The sequence below is a fragment of the Bombyx mori genome, chromosome 5 (genome assembly GCF_030269925.1).
Source record: "Bombyx mori chromosome 5, ASM3026992v2".
Lineage (NCBI taxonomy): Eukaryota > Metazoa > Arthropoda > Insecta > Lepidoptera > Bombycidae > Bombyx > Bombyx mori.
Window position 1 is genome coordinate 2228210 of NC_085111.1, and position 18841 is coordinate 2247050.

At 37.7% G+C, this 18841-nt stretch overlaps 1 protein-coding gene and 1 non-coding gene across 2 annotated transcripts in view; both read right to left on the bottom strand.

The window, feature by feature from the left end:
* Positions 1-18841, bottom strand: part of NGR-A17 (neuropeptide receptor A17) — a 107394-nt gene that overhangs the window by 31801 nt on the left and 56752 nt on the right.
* TRNAH-GUG (transfer RNA histidin (anticodon GUG)) lies at positions 1549-1620 on the bottom strand. The gene has a single exon. It is a non-coding gene; the product is annotated as a tRNA-His (tRNA).

The window sequence follows — 18841 nt, forward strand, 5'->3', positions numbered from 1 at the left end:
AAGTACTTAAACAGTGGTGTATGTATGGTGAAACAGTGGTTATACGCTTCTAAATGGTACCGCCCTTGATTCTATCAATTAAGAATCCTAAGTTCAGTTGTGAATTTTTCTAATTTCTGTCAATAAAATATTTACGAGAAAGTTTGACATCGCGCTTTTGTTACAATAAATTTATTTTTTCTATTTTTTTGTTGGATTTTCTATAAAACCGTGTTTTTTAGTTTTTTGAACTATGTATTATTTTTCATTTGAATCATACAATTGGGACTTCAACCTTATATCTCAAGGCCATATTCCTGTAAACGGCCAAAAATTCCCACTATCTGATTCTCATTGTTTTTTAAAACTGACTTAGGTATACGATTTTCTTTGCTTTGATTAATTTAATTCGTTCATTTATATCGTGTTAAGATTTTACTCTAGAGCCGACGCAAAAATGGAAAAGCCCGTGCGAAGCTAAATATTCTAGAACCAAATATTCTGTGCAGTCCAAAGTTGTATCCGTAGTTGAATTATGTTCATGTTCTAGATTCAAGGCGCGTGTCGCATCGTGTTGCGAAAGTTCGCTTCATTTGCGCAATTAAAGCTTGTATTGTATTGAGTTTTTGAAAACTTGTGCTAAGAAATTTTGATTCATGAGTCCGTTTTCAGTTATGATCTAAGCGACGGTGCTCACAGAATTTCAGGCAAAAACTGTCAGATATTGAATATTGTATTTTTTTTACGACTGCAATACTTTTATTCTAGTAATTGATGATCACGAAATATTATTTTAGATAGATCTGTATGCGGTCAGTTTTTGGGAATGATAATGCTGCCCATATATACATAAGTGGTGGAAGCACCTCTCGTGAGTCCGCACGGGTAGGTACCACCACCTCGCCTATTTCTGCCGTGAAGCAGTAATGCGTTTCGGTTTGAAGGGTGGGGAAGCCGTTGTAACTATACTTGAGACCTTAGAGCTTATATCTCAAGGTGGGTGGCGCATTTACGTTGTAGATATCTATGGGCTCCAGTAACCACTTAACACCAGGCGGGCTGTGAGCTCGTCCACCCATCTAAACAATAAAAAAAAACTAATGCCCGGGATATTGTAGCATCGTTTACTGCTCTTAGTCATAACTAGAACTCGCTGCAAAACTAAGAAAACGCTAACATTGTGTACGCTATCCTATCTATTTCTCTTTTTTTGTCCGAAACAGATTTACGTCCCCCTTTGAAGGGTGTAATCATCGAATGGGTGTAATAGCTGTTAAACAATACAATTGAGAATGCGACGTCAAATCTTAAGGTGGGCAGTGATATTCCACACTGCTACTACTATCAGCTTTGGTAAGAACATAAAAAAAACCCTTGATACTTCTAATTCTGTACAGCTTACCTACAAATAAGCTCGTTTTAAGAAATCAAATAACAAATAAAAATGATCTACAGAGCGATTATATCGAGAGGTGAAAAGCTATTGGCTTATGCAAATTTTTTGCAACTTTTTGCTTCTCGGCTTATTTCCCAAAAAGATTAACTCCGCCGCGACAGTGTTATTATCACTGCCGTGACCAGGATTCGAACCTGGGTTACTACGGCCACAACGTAGGGTCCTAACCACTAGACGATCACGGCTACTGGAGCTGGTGACAACAGTTACGAAATATCGAAACGCTATCGAAAAACGAGAGTCATTCAACGGTACATTAGCAGCCAGTGCGCAAGGTAACGGAAGAAAAGGGTTTTTTCGTGCAAACAATTTATGAACGGTTAACTTTTTTGGACAGTAATAAAAGAATACAGAAACACGAATAAAAGGCGATGCTTTTTTGTTTTTCTTATTAGAAAATTTAATTTCCAACGTAAATTCTATAACAATATAATGTAAATCAAAGAACAAAAAAAACGGATGAAGTAAAAGAAAAATCAAAAGAAGAAACAGAAAAGTTACTCTTACTTCTTAAAAGGTACTACTAATGGTACTAAAGGTACTTACTACTTATAATGTACATTTTAATAGTTATATAGAGATATGTTGGGTTGTCATCAGGCAGGCGTCTGGTCTTATAAACTCATGCCAATGCAAATGAAGAAACAGGAAAAGTTATTAAGAAAAAGTCGCCTATTACATGGCACGTTGCAATGGATGGTAGTTTTGCTTAAGGTGAGAGACGTGTTTTTAATACGAAATCTATTAATTTACTTTTACTGTCATCGTTGATGAGCGAACTATAAAGAAGAATACCGTCGATAAGTTGATTTGTCACCTGCTCCTGGCCATTCATTACCGGCAACTGGGAAATTGCAGTTTTAATATCAAATGAGTCTGACAAATCTTCTATCAAATCTTTAGAACTAGTTTGACTACTACTATTAAACTTAAAATTATGTTGTATTTCATCAATTAATGCTTGGAAAATCTCACAAGATTTTTTATCTAATTTCTGATATTGAATTTCTGGATTCAGTCGAGTCAAAACAGTTCTAAAGATTTGATAGAATATTCAGGCAGCAATATAATTGCAGGGTCGCCCTGTATTGGAGTGATGTAGACAAAATAAAAGAGAACTGTTCACGTCGACAATTCATGTAATACTGTCATAATTTAGTGTGTACAGTTACAAATATAGGTTTAGGAAAGCTGCACACTACAGGATATACTGTTGGAGATATAATTCGAGCAGGCGGCAGCCAATAAAGCTCCAAAACGGCTCTGAACGGCCGTCTGCTGTAGTGGTAAGTGACATAGTCACTACATAAGGGGTTGCAGGTTCGAATCCCGCCAAGGGAAGATATTTGTATGATAAATATAAAATGTCTTTTCCAGGGTTATGGATGTATATTAAATATATGTATGTGTATAATAAAAATCTTACATTTATTTCCGTTATCTGGTACCTGTAACATAAGTTCTTTACGAACTTACCACGGGACCAGTTAACGTGGCGTGATTGTTAGTAAATATTTATTTATTATTTATTTAAATGCTTATGCAGCACGATAAGACGATATGCTTCCCCGATCCTACATAATCTGAGCTCAGGACAAGAAGAAGAAGTACAAGAATTTCTGAACAGCTAAACCATGATTTTCAATACATATCCCACATTTTAGTAATTATAAGAAACTAGCTGGCCCGGCAAACGTTGTTTTGCCATATAAATTATTTGTAGGATTAATAACCTAGATAACGACTGTAGCGCCATCTGCCGGGCTGCTTTGTAAATTTAAACCATTCTCGAATTCACCTGAAAGTACACAGAAAGTTTAATTAAAATCGGTCCAGCTGTTTAGGAGGAGTTCAGTGACAAACACATGCACAGAAGATATATACATATATACAAAGATTACCCGTTTCCGGAATCAAAGACGATTTGTGATCGAAATTTTATATTCGCTAATATATATATTTGCTTAGAGTGGTGGACGAGCTCACAACCCAGTTGGTGTTAAGTGGTTACTGGAGCCCATATACATCCACAACGTAAATGCGCCACCCACCTTGAGATATAAGTTCTAAGGTCTCAAGTATAGTTACAACGGCTGCCCCACCCTTCAAACCGAAACGCATTACTGCTTCACGGCAGAAATAGGCAGGGTGGTGGTACCTATCCGTGTGGACTCACAAGAGGTCCTACTACCAGTAAAATTTTGAACAGCCGATGTGCAAAGTCCACATCCTCGTGTGGTCCGGGTTAGAAAGCTTTCAGTGGAATGCCGGCTCTCGAAAATATAATTTAATGAAACGATAACATTAGGCTTACGTTCTATTACACGTCTATTGGTTTCCCTTAAATTACTCCCTAAATTAATTCCCTTAATTTACTGGTGGTAGAGCCTCTTGTGAGTCTGCACGGTTAGGTACCACAGCCCTGCCTATTACTGCCGTGAAGCGGTAATGCCTAAAAGCGTTAGAGCAGGTATTGCCAGACAAAAAGCACCGTAATAACAATTTATCAGGTACTGTTTTGCAATAAAACGCTTAAATTTTAATTTCAATTTTTGTTTTAGTGTGCTTACTTAATAAACTTAGTGGTAAATTATATTGTATTTTTGTTTAGTGATGCGATTTATGAAACTACTGTTCTCATCAAATGTTGTACGTATCTTTAATAACTATAGGCTTTTCTGTGATGTGTTGTTTCTCGGTAGAACGACAGTTAGAGATTTGTCTCAAACTGTCTGTATGTAAATCTTTTTACTAGTAGTACCTATGGGCGACCTATGGTCCCACGCGGGTAGGTACCACCACCCTGTCTATTTCTACCGTGAAGCAGTAATGCGTTTCGCGTTTAGTAGTGGGGTACCTGTTGGACAAATTGAGATGTAGAACTAAGGTCTCAAGATGGGTGGCGGCATTTATTTCGATTATTTCTATGAACAACCGCAACCATTTAATACCAGGTGGGCTGTTAGCTGAGCCACCCGCCTAAGCATTAATATAAAATATATTACCACACGAAGAGAACACATAAAATAAATGTAATAATGTGACGCATTACTTATAAAAATTGCGAGCTTTTGCCATGAAAGATAGACAGACTTATTGTCCAATCATAATGAAGCACGGCGGCCTATCGACCTCATTAATATCCACTCTTAGTACTTCTTTATATTATCACAGTCACAAAATACAAATGTTTTAACCTTCATTACAGGTTTAAAAATACTTGAAAACTGGAAAATTCTATTAAAATTCGCATACAAAATAATAATTAAGAAACAATTTCCCTACCCCACGAAGCGGCCAGAAAGCATCTATCTGAAATATTCACGTCTCATTTGTAAGCCTCTTATAAAGCAAAATTAATGTGATTTATTAGACTGTGTTCATACAGAATTTCAATTTTGAACCTTAACTTCCATGAAATTAGTGCCAAATTATTAGATCACACACATTAACGCCCACGCCGGGTATGGGCCCCGTCAAGTTCTCGAGAAAATTTCTTCATGAAATATAACAAATATTGCATAATATATTGTTTCGTACTGTTTTTTTATTAAAATAGGGCCAAAAATTATTTCAATAGAAATTTTCAAATCAACGTGATTTTGAAGGGAAGTAGTGAGTTAAAAATAATCTATATATTAATACGTGAAGCAAAAACTTTGTATCCCTTTTTATGAAAATTGCGCGGACGGAGGAGTATGAAATTTTCCACACTTATAGAGAATATAGAGAAGAAGTGCACAATGCTAATATTTTTTTAAAATAATGCATAAAAAAATACATTAAATCAATAAAGAAAACATTGCACACACTACATACCATGTATTTGACGCACACACGCATGCAAACTATTTATTGTCAAACTTTTGTTCTTGACGTCTGTGGTCAAATTGAAAATAGATTAAATATTTTTTGTCTTTCTTAATATGTTTTATAGTGTAGCCTTGGCGAAATTTGTGATTATAGAAGTATAAAATACAATCATAATAGTGTACAAACTTACAATTCCAATTAATCATAGTCGAATTTCGACTACTATGGGACCTCTAGTATCTATTAAATGTCAACAGGTAAACATTTTTTGTCTTTAATGTTCTTCTTAAATAACACACATTCGTTTTAAATAAAAAATGTAATAAGACTTAAACAAAATGCTATGCATGCGTAAACAAATAAATGTTGTGCACTGTACTTTAGCAGAGGCTTCCTCTAGTCCCCAATTAAGTTTACGAAACCATTACTGGAATCATAAACCTTAACCTAACAGTTAATATGAACTCCAAATTCATGAACAATTACCGCAAAATCCCTTCTGCGTCTTGTTTGGGGGTAAGATAGCCGTTATTTAAACATTTGGGATTTACATACAAAGTGATTTGGCTGTTAAGACTTGATTCGCTTATGTTAAGGCGTTGTGGCTACCAGCCAGCTTAAGAGCGTGTCTCGAAATAGATAACTGTTGGGATGTGCTCTCTGAGTAATCTGGGATAATCCCCCATTTCCTTTTTACCATCGCACCATCCGCCATCGGAGTGGAGTTCATCCACGCTACTCTGAACGATAATTTTGGCACGTATTATCTAAAAAAAAACCTACGGAATGAACTCCGTCTATGTAACTTAAAGGCATATAATATAATACACTATATCTTAAAGTAGAACCTGTAGCATCATATCTTCCTTCAAATGAGAGTTGGCTGTAACGTGACATGCAATCAATTGAGCGGTATGCTACTATGCTTATTTACATATATTTGAAGTTAGTAAAAAAAACTCATTTCATTATAGCTACGCTAGTGTGATATGATATACAGAGCCATAAATTTTAATACTTTTTTTTTCGTTATTTAGCTTCGTAATTGTAACGAAACATTAGGACGTCCGCAAAAATTTATGTACATTACTTAGTTATGACCGACCGTACTGGCGTATAAGAGGTCGACCGAAAAAGACATGGATGGAGTGTGTGAATGACGATATGAGAGAGAGATAGGAGTGAGTGTTGAGATGACGACTGATAGAAGAGAATGGAAGAGAAAAGTAGCTGTGCCGACCCCACCTAGTGGGATAAGGTGGAGCAAAGAAGACTGGCGTATAATTCAAGATATTTGCATACATTGGAATGATTAACTCGAATTTGCTTTTAATATGTCGGGAGACCCTCGTAGGGATTCGTAGTGCATTTGGTACGTAGAAAAAGACTTCTAGAGTACAAAAGAAAAATTCTGGAAACCATTCAAAATTTTAAAGCGCAAAATACGATTTAAATTCCGTAATTAAAATAAAATTAAATCGTACGTATTCAGACCGATAAATTAGTTCATTTGTTTTCTCTCTGAGACCACTCTTGAATCGGAACTGAAGCAATGAAAGCCGTGTTCCTAAATAAACAATTTTAGTTTGACGGCTTTGTTAAAACCTTAAACTAACATCTCCATTGTTAGGCTCTGGCTCTCTCTGGCTTAGAGAAATAAAACATAAAAGTATATAGGAGCTAAGATAATGCACACTTGATGTATTTTTTTTGCGAAATATAAAGGGATTACCTGTTTTATTTTATTGCTTCTGTGGGCAGATTAAAATACAACCTGCCTTATGATGTGTGCTCATCGTCGCTCATGGGCGTCAGCTCTGCCAGGGCCATTCCAAACCGCTGCTTACAGCTGTTGTATCGTAGTTAATAATGGATATCATAAACAGTATTACTTTCTCAGCAAATAGGTCAAGTTTATTGACCTTTTCTACCAATTTTCTGCCTGTCGATTGTTCAATATTAGAAAATCGAGAAAGACTTTGTTTATAGTTTAAATGGAAACATTTTGGAACGCACAGAATTACGGTTTACTAGATGCTTACTGACAACCTAACAACATTCACTTCTATTCGCAGTGTTCGCAGCGCTAATTTTTCGACCTCCACGAGACAAGACGTCAAAATTTTAATAGCGCTGAAATAACTTCTGCTTTGTACAAAGCTCCAAAAAAATGAACGGTTATTTCTTACGAAAATTTTACATAAAAAAAAAAAAAAACGAAACTCCTTCGATATTATTATTGAAGTAATCGTAAAGCTGAAATCGGTCGCTAAATTTCTAATGATTTTGTGCTAAGTAAAAGTGAAACATATTTTTTTTAATGGAAATAAAAATCTTTCAGATTTACGTAATATCGTAAGGTCGTGGCAAACTATTTTCTATTGTTAGCCGGCCTTTGTTTCAGGGTACTCAAGACTCGAGAACAATGAACGAGGAGCCACGTTTCTGAAGTCTATGTACCTGCGACTCAAACAGAGGCTATATGCATTTAGTATTGCGTGTGAAGATAATGTTCAAAGAACAAGTTGAAAATATCTGTTGTGAAAAAATAGCTGTTGCAATATTACATTATTTGGGGAGGTCAAGTTCCTCGAATAATTTTTTTATTGCCCTTGTAGGCAGACGAGCACACGGCCCACCTGATGGTGAGTGGTTACCGTCGCCCATGGACTTCAGCAATGCCAGGGGCAGAGCCAAGCCGCTGCTTACCGCTTAATACTCTCCACAAGCCTCGTTTGAAGAAGGACATGTCATAGCGCTCAGGAAACACCGTGGAGGGGAACTCATTCCATAGCCGGATGGTACGTGACAAAAAAAACCTCTAGAAACGCACTGTGGATGAGCGCAGTGGCTCCAGGTAGTGTAGATGAACTCTACTCCGATGGCGGGCGGTGCGATGGTAAAAACGAGATGTTAAGTAGTCACCGATGCTAATATAATCGGAACATAAACCCTGATTAGAATAAGCTTTCTTCTTTATTTTCCTTATTTTTCTTCTATTGATTTAAATGGATGAACAAACCCACTGCCCATTTTATTTTTTATGTAGAATCTTTAATTCTATTGAATGACATGTAAGATATACCGTACCCTTCAAATAGGAATGCAGAAACAGAAAAAACAAATGTAAGGTACAATATTGGAAGTCCACGTGGGTACGTACCAACATCCTGCGCATTTAATTTTGTGTCGTCGTTAGAATCATTTATGTAGAATCTGAAGAATTATTTACTGGTGGCAGGACCTCTTGTGAATCCGCACGGGTAGGTACCACCACTCCGCCTATTTCTGCCGTGAAGCAGTAATACGTTTCGGTTTGAAGGGTGGGGCAGCCGTTGTAATTATACTGAGACCTTAGAACTTATATCTCAAGGTGGGTGGCGCATTTACGTTGTAGATGTCTATGGGCTCCAGTAACCACATAACACCAGGTGGGCTGTGAGCTCGTCCACCGAGCGTTAGAGTAGGTATTGGCAGACAAAAAGCGCCGTAATAACAATATATTAGGTACTGGTTTGCAATAAAATGCATACATTTTAATTTCGATTTTTGTTAAGCAATAATACTACCACCTACCACCAACTAAGCAATAAATAAAAATCTTGACATTTTTAAAACAACTCGCACAACGTCATGTTCTCGAAATTTCTTTTCTAAGCCCCTAATTCATCACTGTCCTGTTATCCGCCTTATGTTTCACTCCACCGTTTTGTTTCATAAATTTCAAACCACATGAGTTGTTATTGTGGTTGTTTCGAACGTAATCCACGACGTATTTCCCTGAAAAATGTATGGTCTTGTAGAAAAAAAACCAGATCAAGTTGATTAAATATAATACAAAGGCATTATATACAAGTACATTTACGAGAAATAATGAAATGCCGTCCCTAAAACTAAAGTAACTAAGGCGTAAAATGTGATGTATTTAATTTTTTCAAACCCTAAAAAAATATTTACCGAAAATACCAAAATAGGCCAAAAACGCCTTTTCATTTTCATTTTCATAATACGTAAATACTAGAATATTAGAAATTACAACGCCGATTTTATGCTACCCATCAATTCTAGTCATTTGCTAGGTGCCTCAAAAAAGTTTATTGAGAATGAGGTGTATTCCGCGAAGTAAATGAAAATATTATTCAACAAGACAGCCTTCGTAGGCCGCTTACATAGAGACCGAATCCTATTTTAATAAGAAATCCCTCGTGAACACAGCCCGACCTGAGGAGCCCTTTCTAAAGGTTTCAATTCTGGAAAATATGAATATTCGTACCCTTACCCTTATCCACGAGGCAACGATTAGCCACGGTTCAGGATGAGCCCGTTACAAACCCGTGAAATCCCAGAAAGGGTATTACGAAGAAGCTATAACGTTTGCTAAATAATTCATTATTTATTGTCTATACTAATATTATAAAGAGGAACGATTTGTTTGTTTGTTTGTTTCGAATAGGCTCCGAAACTACTGGACCGATTTGAAAAATTCTTTTTCCATTAGAAGCCGACATTGTCCCTGATGAACATAGGCTACTTTTTACAATTTTTTTTTTTTTTTTTAGTTTCATTTGTGTTTTATTGTTTCCGAAGCGAAGCGAGGGCGGGTCGCTAGTATTAATACATTTAACGTGTAACAAAGAAATAACGTTTGTTTGTTTAATTGATTTTGCGAAAATATTCGGGAGCCCGTCTTCCCTAATTACTGATTCTACTCATTCGATAACATATATATGACGTGTTTCTCCAGCGTGAGTAATTAGCCGCCATTTTGCCTGTTTCTACCGCGAAGCAGATATTGGATTCAGGTTTGTAACGGGTAGCTATTATTAGAGCATAAGATATTTGACAGATGTCCGAATCTCGCAAACGACATTTTCAAGATGAGCTTATATATCAAGCTCCGAAGAATAATATTCGGAACTTCAGTCTATCGAGCAATATCACCCGCTTGGTAGACGATTTTCCCTTTTAACGTTAACCCTCGCTAACCATAATGATCGGGATGGCTGCTAACTATAGCTATACTAATAAGAAATAACTATACTTATACTAATAATAAAAACGATCGATAGAGTTGAGTTGATACAGTTGAGTTTGATCAAAAGAGTACGAAGAAGTATTACTTACCTTCGTTAGGAATAGGAAGCCAAAGTTGGATCCGAAACGTAGTAAATTGGGATCCAATTCACGCAGACAGGAGTGTAAATCGATCAAGCTTATCAGTAATAGTTAAGAGTTTATATATACTACATATGTATAAGAAGAACATAAGTTTTAATTAACATTTTTTTAATTGATTTTATCGTCTGGTAACTAAGACCTTTATTTAGGTCATGTCTTATTTTAATTTCTATTCTGAATCTAATCTGAATCTAATTTGTATTATGAAAAATGATAATATGGAGTGAAATGAAATTAGATGATATGTAATGAAATATTATAATCTCAGTAAAATGGTGGTCATTTACTGAGATTTTTTCAGTGGACTTTTTGGAGGTTCCCGAGAAGTTATGTCTAGCGGCTTTGTTTCATTTTCCCACATTTGTGCACTTTCACAGATATGAAACAGTTAATAAACCATCGCTTTTACATATTAAAACCTGAAGAAACAATAAATAGACAAAATAAAACTAATCACACAGCTTCACTCCTCGCGTTCCCGCCAAAAAGTCCTAACAAAAATATCAGTTAAGTTGAACATAGCATACCTATTAAAAAACTAACCGACTCAGTCCCGTTGAAAATTTAATTTATAATTTGTATTACCAGCGCAAGTAGACGGGCATGACGGCTAATGGTCGCCACCGGGCATAGCCAACTGTTTACAGTAATTTTGAGGGCCTTCTTACATAACGAATAGCACGTTAAAAATACTTCCAATGTGAAGCATAACTAGTTGAGGGAGACCACAAATTTTATGATACTGACTTCATCATCATGGATTATAGAGAACAGATGTCAAGGCTATAATAAACATCTACAAGACCATGATCGCTCTGCCAAGGATAACCGACTGTGATGATGATGGCTTCTTCCAGTTCGCTTTGGCTATTCAACAGAATCGACCATACAATCAGAGATATATATAAAAATGAATTGCTGTTCGTTAGTCTCGCTAAAACTCGAGAACGGCTGGACCGATTTGGCTAATTTTGGTCTTGAATTACTTATGGAAGTCCAGAGAAGGTTTAAAATGTAGATAAATATGAAAATGAAATAAAAATAACAATTTTTTTTTCCTTTTGTTTGTTTTAAATTTATTTTATACATAAATTTAGATCTTTTATTTATCGATTGAGGCACTACGAAGTCTGCCGGGTCAGCTAGTCAGAGATAAATATTTCCACAATAAACAGGGAAAAGTTCGTGTTTATCTAGACTATTCACGTTAAGGAAACGAATGCTTGGGCGGAAACAGGTTTCCGCTGTAATGTTACCAACATCCTGCCTTCTGTTTGTACGTTTCTGTAAATATTATTACGTGGTAAAACAATTTTCTTCGTTTTTGGAGATTCTTTCGGATAGCGCCATTAGTAGTGTTTTATCAGTCGCCTATAACGACTAGTTGCTTAAAGGTTAAGTGAAATATATTTAAAACCAAGTGGCCAGTGGCTAAAAAAAGTTTTTTTGCAATACTTTTTGGTAGTTTATTATTGTTTGGATTTTTTAACCTTAATAAAAAAATCGAATTAAAACGATTGTTATTTATTGCAATTAAGATGAGTCATAAGTCGGTGAATAGTTTAGTTTTTAGTAAAAGACGACTAAAGGATTCTGTGGAGAGTGAGCAGCAACATTATCTGAATATTATACCAGCGCACTGCGATCAATTACTCGTAGGGTCTAATGTAAGACCATACGCAATACAATACCACCTTACCGCCTATTGTAGCTATGAAGCTAAGTCACGCATTTCAGTCCGTCATCCATACTCAAGGTGGGTGTAAGCTTTCCCGTTGCGATATATGTAACCACTTAAGACCCGATGGGCCATTAGCTCGTGTAATTACCACAGTATTAGAAAAAAAAACTATAAAGACGACGATTCAGCCATATCATATCGTACATCAAATATCGGGCACCGTAAACTCATCTAGCTTTGATTTCTGTTAAAACTAAATTTATAATCAGCAGATTTTCAGAATAATCTATCGTTTTTCACTAATGCTTACTACAGAGGAGCAAAAAGTACTTGGTTTGGTTAAGGATAATAATTTGACAACTAAGCAGAAGTAGCCGTTGGCAAGCAGTAGTCACAATTTGACAGAAAAATATTATAAAAATATTATTGTTACGCCGGTAAGAATAACGCCATATATCGCAGAATAGTCGAACGAATATCGAAGGATCTAGTAGCATCTAGAACGCTCGAGAAGTACAACGCCATCTATTGTCAAATGGCGGAAACACACAATACTCGACTTTTGTGGAATATTCTCGACGATTCTAGGGATTTCGTCTCGACTATAAAAGCGTTGCAGAGACAGCAAGCAATCAATCAGTAATCGGAACTACTCGAAGCGAAACAACTAACGGATCACCTGAAGCGAAGCGGAAGAAGTGAATTGAGAATTTTAATGTGTTTGTGAAGTGTTTTAAGTGATAAATACAGTGCTAACTTGTACTTCGGTAGATTTATTTATTTATCCCGAAACCCAGCGCGTGACGTTATAATACGCGAAAAGCTGAAATACAAATTTCATATTGTTTATTTTTATTCCCGCGTAAATATGCAAATTTCTAACGTTACAAAAAAAACTGGCGGAATAATTTTAAAGTCACGGTCTGAATTTGGCTAAGTTATTAAGCGATCTTCACTTGTTGACTTTAATCCAAAATTAGCATATTTTCAACTGCATGAACAAGTCAATTAAAGGATTTTGACTTCGACCAGAGTGTTTTTTGTTGTTAAATTAAATATTGAATAGCTTGAACAGCTTGATTAAAGCTTGAACAGTCATAAGTGATTTATTTTCTTTGTTATTCAGTGTACGTATCAAAAATATTTTTTTACATTTATAAGTATAGATATAGCTAAAACGCCAATATATCAATGAAGGCAACTCAATTCAATTTTTGTTTGACACAATTTAAATATTGATAAAATTCAAGGAATTTCCCAATAGGCAAATCAAATTAATTACCATGACAAATCTCGTATTAATTGAATCTGATTTTGCTTGAAACTTCAATTACAAAGTTTAATTTCGACGTGGATTTGAATGACGTAATGAAACAAAGTAGATTTTTATGTACCAGAGACGCATGAAGTTAAAGATGTCGAATAACGACACAATACAATAAATACGAATGTTGTTTGTTTTACTGGTGGTAGGACCTCTTGTGAGTCCGCACGGGTAGGTACCACCACCCCGCCTATTTCTGCCGTGAAGCAGTAATGCGTTTCGGTTTGAGGATGGGGCAGCCGTTGTAACTATACTGAGGCTTCAGAACTTATATCTCAAGGTGGGTGGCGCATTTGCGTTGTAGATGTCTATGGGCTCCAGTAACCACTTAACACCAGGTGGTCTGTGAGCTCGTCTACCTATCTAAGCAATAAAAAAAAGCCTATTTGCAAAACTGAAACTATTTTGCAAAAAATGCATAACTATTATTTCCGAATTTCAAGAAGCCGATAAAATATCTAAATGTTGCCAATCCACAAGTTCTCGAAGTTTATAAAAATAAAAAATACAATCCAAAACACACGTGTCACCGACAATATTTCCCTCGTTTTTGTTGACTTTGAATAGTAAAACTTTTTCATATAAACTGGGTTTCTGTTGAACAATACGGCATTCAGAGCAAGTTTTCCCATTTTATCAGGATTGCGGCTTCACGGTATAAAATGTTTTTATGAATTTCGAATGATGTCCGTCAGATGAAGCCACATTGTGAATAGTTTCTTAGAAAATGCTTTTAAAACTCAATTAACTATACTCTTCGAATGATAGTTACAGAATGGATCTACTGTATCTGTTTTACTTGACAACATTGAAGAGAAAATATTGAAGAAATTGTTCCTTTTTTAAATATATTTGTATTAAGATTATGAATTAAATTATTACTCTGTAGGCAGACGACCATGCGGCCTACGTGGTGGTGAGTGGTTACCATCACCCATGGACTTTAGCAATGCCAGGAGCAGATCCAAGCCGCTGCCTACAAGTGTATTAAATGTAAAAAAATGTGTGTGTGTGCAAGTCACACACGGTAGAAGTGAAACTTATAAATAAGATATAGATAAAGATAAACTGACTATCCCACTAAGGAGCATACATATGGACAATGTTTAGTAGACGATAGTGGGGATGCTACGAAGAGTCGCACAAAGAGGAGACCGAGAATGTCTAATGTGTTCTATCTCATTCTCTCGCCGGCTGAATCCTATACATTTATGTGTTTGTGTCTCTATGGGCTTATTTTTTCGTTTCATCGAGTTTGAAATCACAACGATTCTAAAGAAGTTTCACTTCAAAAATGAAAAACTATGTATCAACTATGTCCAGCAGTGGACTGCTATAGGCTGATAATGATGATGATGATAATGTATTAAATTAATAATTTATATGTATTGTACGTATTTAAAATGCTGAATTTCTTCCCAGACATTCTTGCAGTCCGGTAGTAGGCATTTACGAAGTAGCTGTCCTTGAGCTGTTAGATCTCTGTTAACAAAACCTGAACCCGGGCTTCCCAACCTGGTCAAGTTGAGAGGCCTTCGCGCCACCAGCACACCTTCCATCCTAAAACTAAACAAATCAGTCGGGCTTGCTAGTTTCTTATAATATAGAGACAATATCTATATGTATATATTTATCTACCACTATCTCGCATATCTTTGTCGCAAATTTAACCTTGGTTAGGTTAAAGATCGGAACGAGCGTGATACCAAGTCAATTAAGACTTCAATTTTCGACTGCCTATCTTCGCTAGGGAAAACTATTTTGAGTTTTTTTTATATTCGTTCGAATTACAGTGATATTGTCTTTGGTGTTTTAACAACCGTTTTTATTTTTTATTGCTTAGACGGGTGGTCGAGCTCACAGCCCACCTGGTATTAAGTGGTTACTGGAGCCCATAATATAAGTTCTAAGGTCTCAGTATAGTTACAACTGCCCACCCTTCAAACCGAAGCGCATTAGTGCTTCACGCCAGAAATACGCTGGGTGGTGGTACCTACCCGCGCGGACTCACAAGAGGTCCTACCACCAGTAGTACCACCACCACCACCGTACGATCAATGTCGCTTTTATTGTCGAACACATCAAACTAAGGCCACACGAGTATAATATTATGTATAAATTTCGTGTGTTTATTTGTAAAATCATCCAGTATTATTAAAACATAATTTGCCCAATTCATTATGATACGAATAAGGGCAAAAAGCATTTTCATAATTAAGTTTAATCCGAACATGAAATGCTCGCCGTACACATAATTGGGATATAAAATTATGGTTTTACGAGTAGCCCACAATTAAGAATTTCCAAAGAGTTTTCGAGTCTTCTAGGGAAAGGCTTATTAAATTTTATAGAAATAAAAAGAAAATTCTGTGTGCTTATTCGAACTTCGTATTTATTGTAAGGTGTTTTGCAGTTTCAAGAAGATCAAAAACATAATTTTACGTGTACAGCATTTAAGTTTCTAACTGCATCGTATGCTGATATTTGCACACATTAATAAACTATTTCATGCTTGTGTTTATACGAATCTAACACTTTTCAGCTATGTGCTAATTTGTTAATGCTGATTACTAATTTATTTGTCCAATTATTTTTAAATGTTACTTTGTTTTTATTATTATTATATGGAGCAAAGAAATTTTCCTTAAGCAGTCACTGCCAGATAATCTTGAAGCGATTTCAAGGGATTTCTGGAGCAATTTTCCTCAAACTTTATCCAACTTTTTTAAATCATTCCTTAAGCGAGTTAATGCATGCCTTTTAGATTAAATAGCCGATTATATGAAGTGAGGCAGTCCTCTCAAAGCTCAGACAGCTCTCTTAAAAGCCATTTCCAGTGAATGGCTGTAAGGTTTCTGAAGCAATTTTTTATTTCGCTATTTCTGAAATCGTTTTCATAGATGACCGACGTGATTTCATTTCTGTTGGCTCCCATACAGACGCGTGACAGTTCGAATACTTCGTTTTTGTTCTTTGATTATCGTGAATTGACGTATTTGTGTGATCAAAGTAACTTTGATGGCTTTCCACATATAAGGGGTCACTTTGAAACCCGAAATTAAGGGATATAGTTATTCCTTACATCGTATATTGGCATGTAGTTTTAGCACTGTGATTGCCACTTAATTTTGGACAGCAGGTCGATTTTTTTCCATTAGAACCAGTTGACTATAGTTTCTGAAGCCAAAGTAACTGTTAAATGGCAACGAACTAAGAACGCTGTAACGGAATCTCGCGTTTATTTTTTACATCTTCAAATTTTCTGATGTTTCGAATACTTCACAACTTTCCTGGTCACTTCTTATTCTTATCTTACATCTTTCTATTCTTATCTTTAAAAATCTTCTCTTCCAACTATTCTTATCTTTGAAAATCTTCGACTACATTTTCGTTAAAATTAACAATCGAAGCTAACAATCAGCACGCAATAACTTTTTATCGCATTTCAGATACGAAAAATTCTGTGAAACTTTTTTTTTTTCTCTTGACCACAATCCTTTTTTTTTTTTTTTTTTTTTTTCGGGTAGAGGGCCGAACCTCCTACGAGGTCCCCGCGCAAAAGGGGCGCGCGGGGTATGTGAGACTCAACGATCTGCATGGTGTTGTGAGCAGACCGCGGGCCCAAGGATTTTAGAGCCCACCCACTAAACGACTCCTCTGCACTCTTACACCCGACGTCCGATCCCCTCCGAGGTCAGAACCCGGATGAGGTAGGGGGGTTACCGCGGTCAACACTACAACCAGACGGCGCGGCTCACCCCAAGGACGCCCAGCCGACGGAGCCTTCGAGGCGAATCGAAGGCTCTAAAACGTCGGCCGTCTCGGTACGGCAGCCCGTCGGGCCGCCCAGACGGTGCCGCTGGTGTCCCGGAATACCCCGCTGGACCAGAACCAGCCTGCCGGGTCGGGACGCGATACACCGTCGACCGGTCGCTCTATTCACTCCACGGCAGCGCGCTAGAGTGCTGGTAGCGCGCCGCGCGGCCTCACCCCCTCAGGTCGCCCCTTGACCTTCACCGGGGGGAGGCCGCCACCTACAGGGGCCGGGACGTACGGGCGTATTTCCGCCTCCGGCCCCCGGCTCGACGGCGACGGATCGGTGCGGAAAGGGAAGAGCTCTCCCTCTCTCGCTCCGCCGCCTCCTTCTGCGAGATGGTGGACTCGCAGAAGTCGAGCATCGCCTTCCAGGACGCGTCGCTGCCGAGCATCGTAGCCACGACGCGCGGCAGCGAGAGGTCCTCTCCAATGACCGCGACGAGGGCGGCGCGTTGCTCGTCGAATCCAGAGCAACGCGCCAGCGTGTGTTCCGCTGTGTCTTCCTCGTCGCGGTCCGCGCAGTGGTGGCACTGCGCCGTCTCTTGACCACAATCCTAAGCGAAACATTTTTTTCTCCATTTAATTAATCCTTGAAAGAAAGCTCACGATCCTGCGATTATTATTACCATTTTAAGTCTAACATTTTTAAAGAAAAATTATTCACTTGCTAATTGTTCTCTGTCCACTGAACTTTCGTTTTCTCCTTAGTTTAGTCCCATTTCAATGACTCTTGGCCTGATGTTTTCGAGATATTTTTATTTGTTGTACTGGGTAACTTGAATACCGTCACTCATGACAAATGAGTTTGACATATCCATTGTTTTTTTTTATGATTGAAGGATTACTGGTGGTACCGAGGCCTTTTCAGTTTCACCAGGACAGGTGAGTGAGCAAATGCTCAGCCAGGAGGGGTGGGATTTGCTAACAGCTGCCCGAGCGCCTCCGAAGGAGATCTAGCAACATTGCTTCGCGAATGAATCTACTTCCGGATCGGAATCGCGACCCGCTGAGAAGATCCAACAAGAAACTCAGCGGGCTGATGCATGGGTTAGGTAGCACGTCGACCTCTTTGTCGAGTTCGACGAGTACGGTTATCGGGGTCCCTAAGCCCGCTCCTAGTATTAGACCTGAAGGCGTCTAATGCAATGGTTATTGGATCTGATGGATCCGTAAGGACGTGTTAGGGCGTCGACGGTGACTGGCTCCCGTATGATGAGGAGTCGGGGAATAGTTAGCGGCGGCAACGATAAGGCGATTATCATGACGCATAACCTTATCGAAGTACCATTCCGACGCTGACTTCATGTATTTCTGAATAGATTCGAGGCCCAAGTTGACGTGTAGGTCAACGTTCCTCATGAACCACGGAGCCCCGACGGGTAGCCTGCAAAATCGGGATTGTAGAGATTGGAGAGCGTCTATGTGTGTGCGGGCCGCGTGTGCGAACACCACACTCGCGTAAGTTATGACGAGCCTTATGCAAGTTTTGTAAAGTGTAACTTTAACGTTGCAGTGGTGCATATTATAGCTCTACCTCGTTCACACGTTCGTTTTTACACGAATGAAAATCTATCGTATGAGCATCCAGGTGATT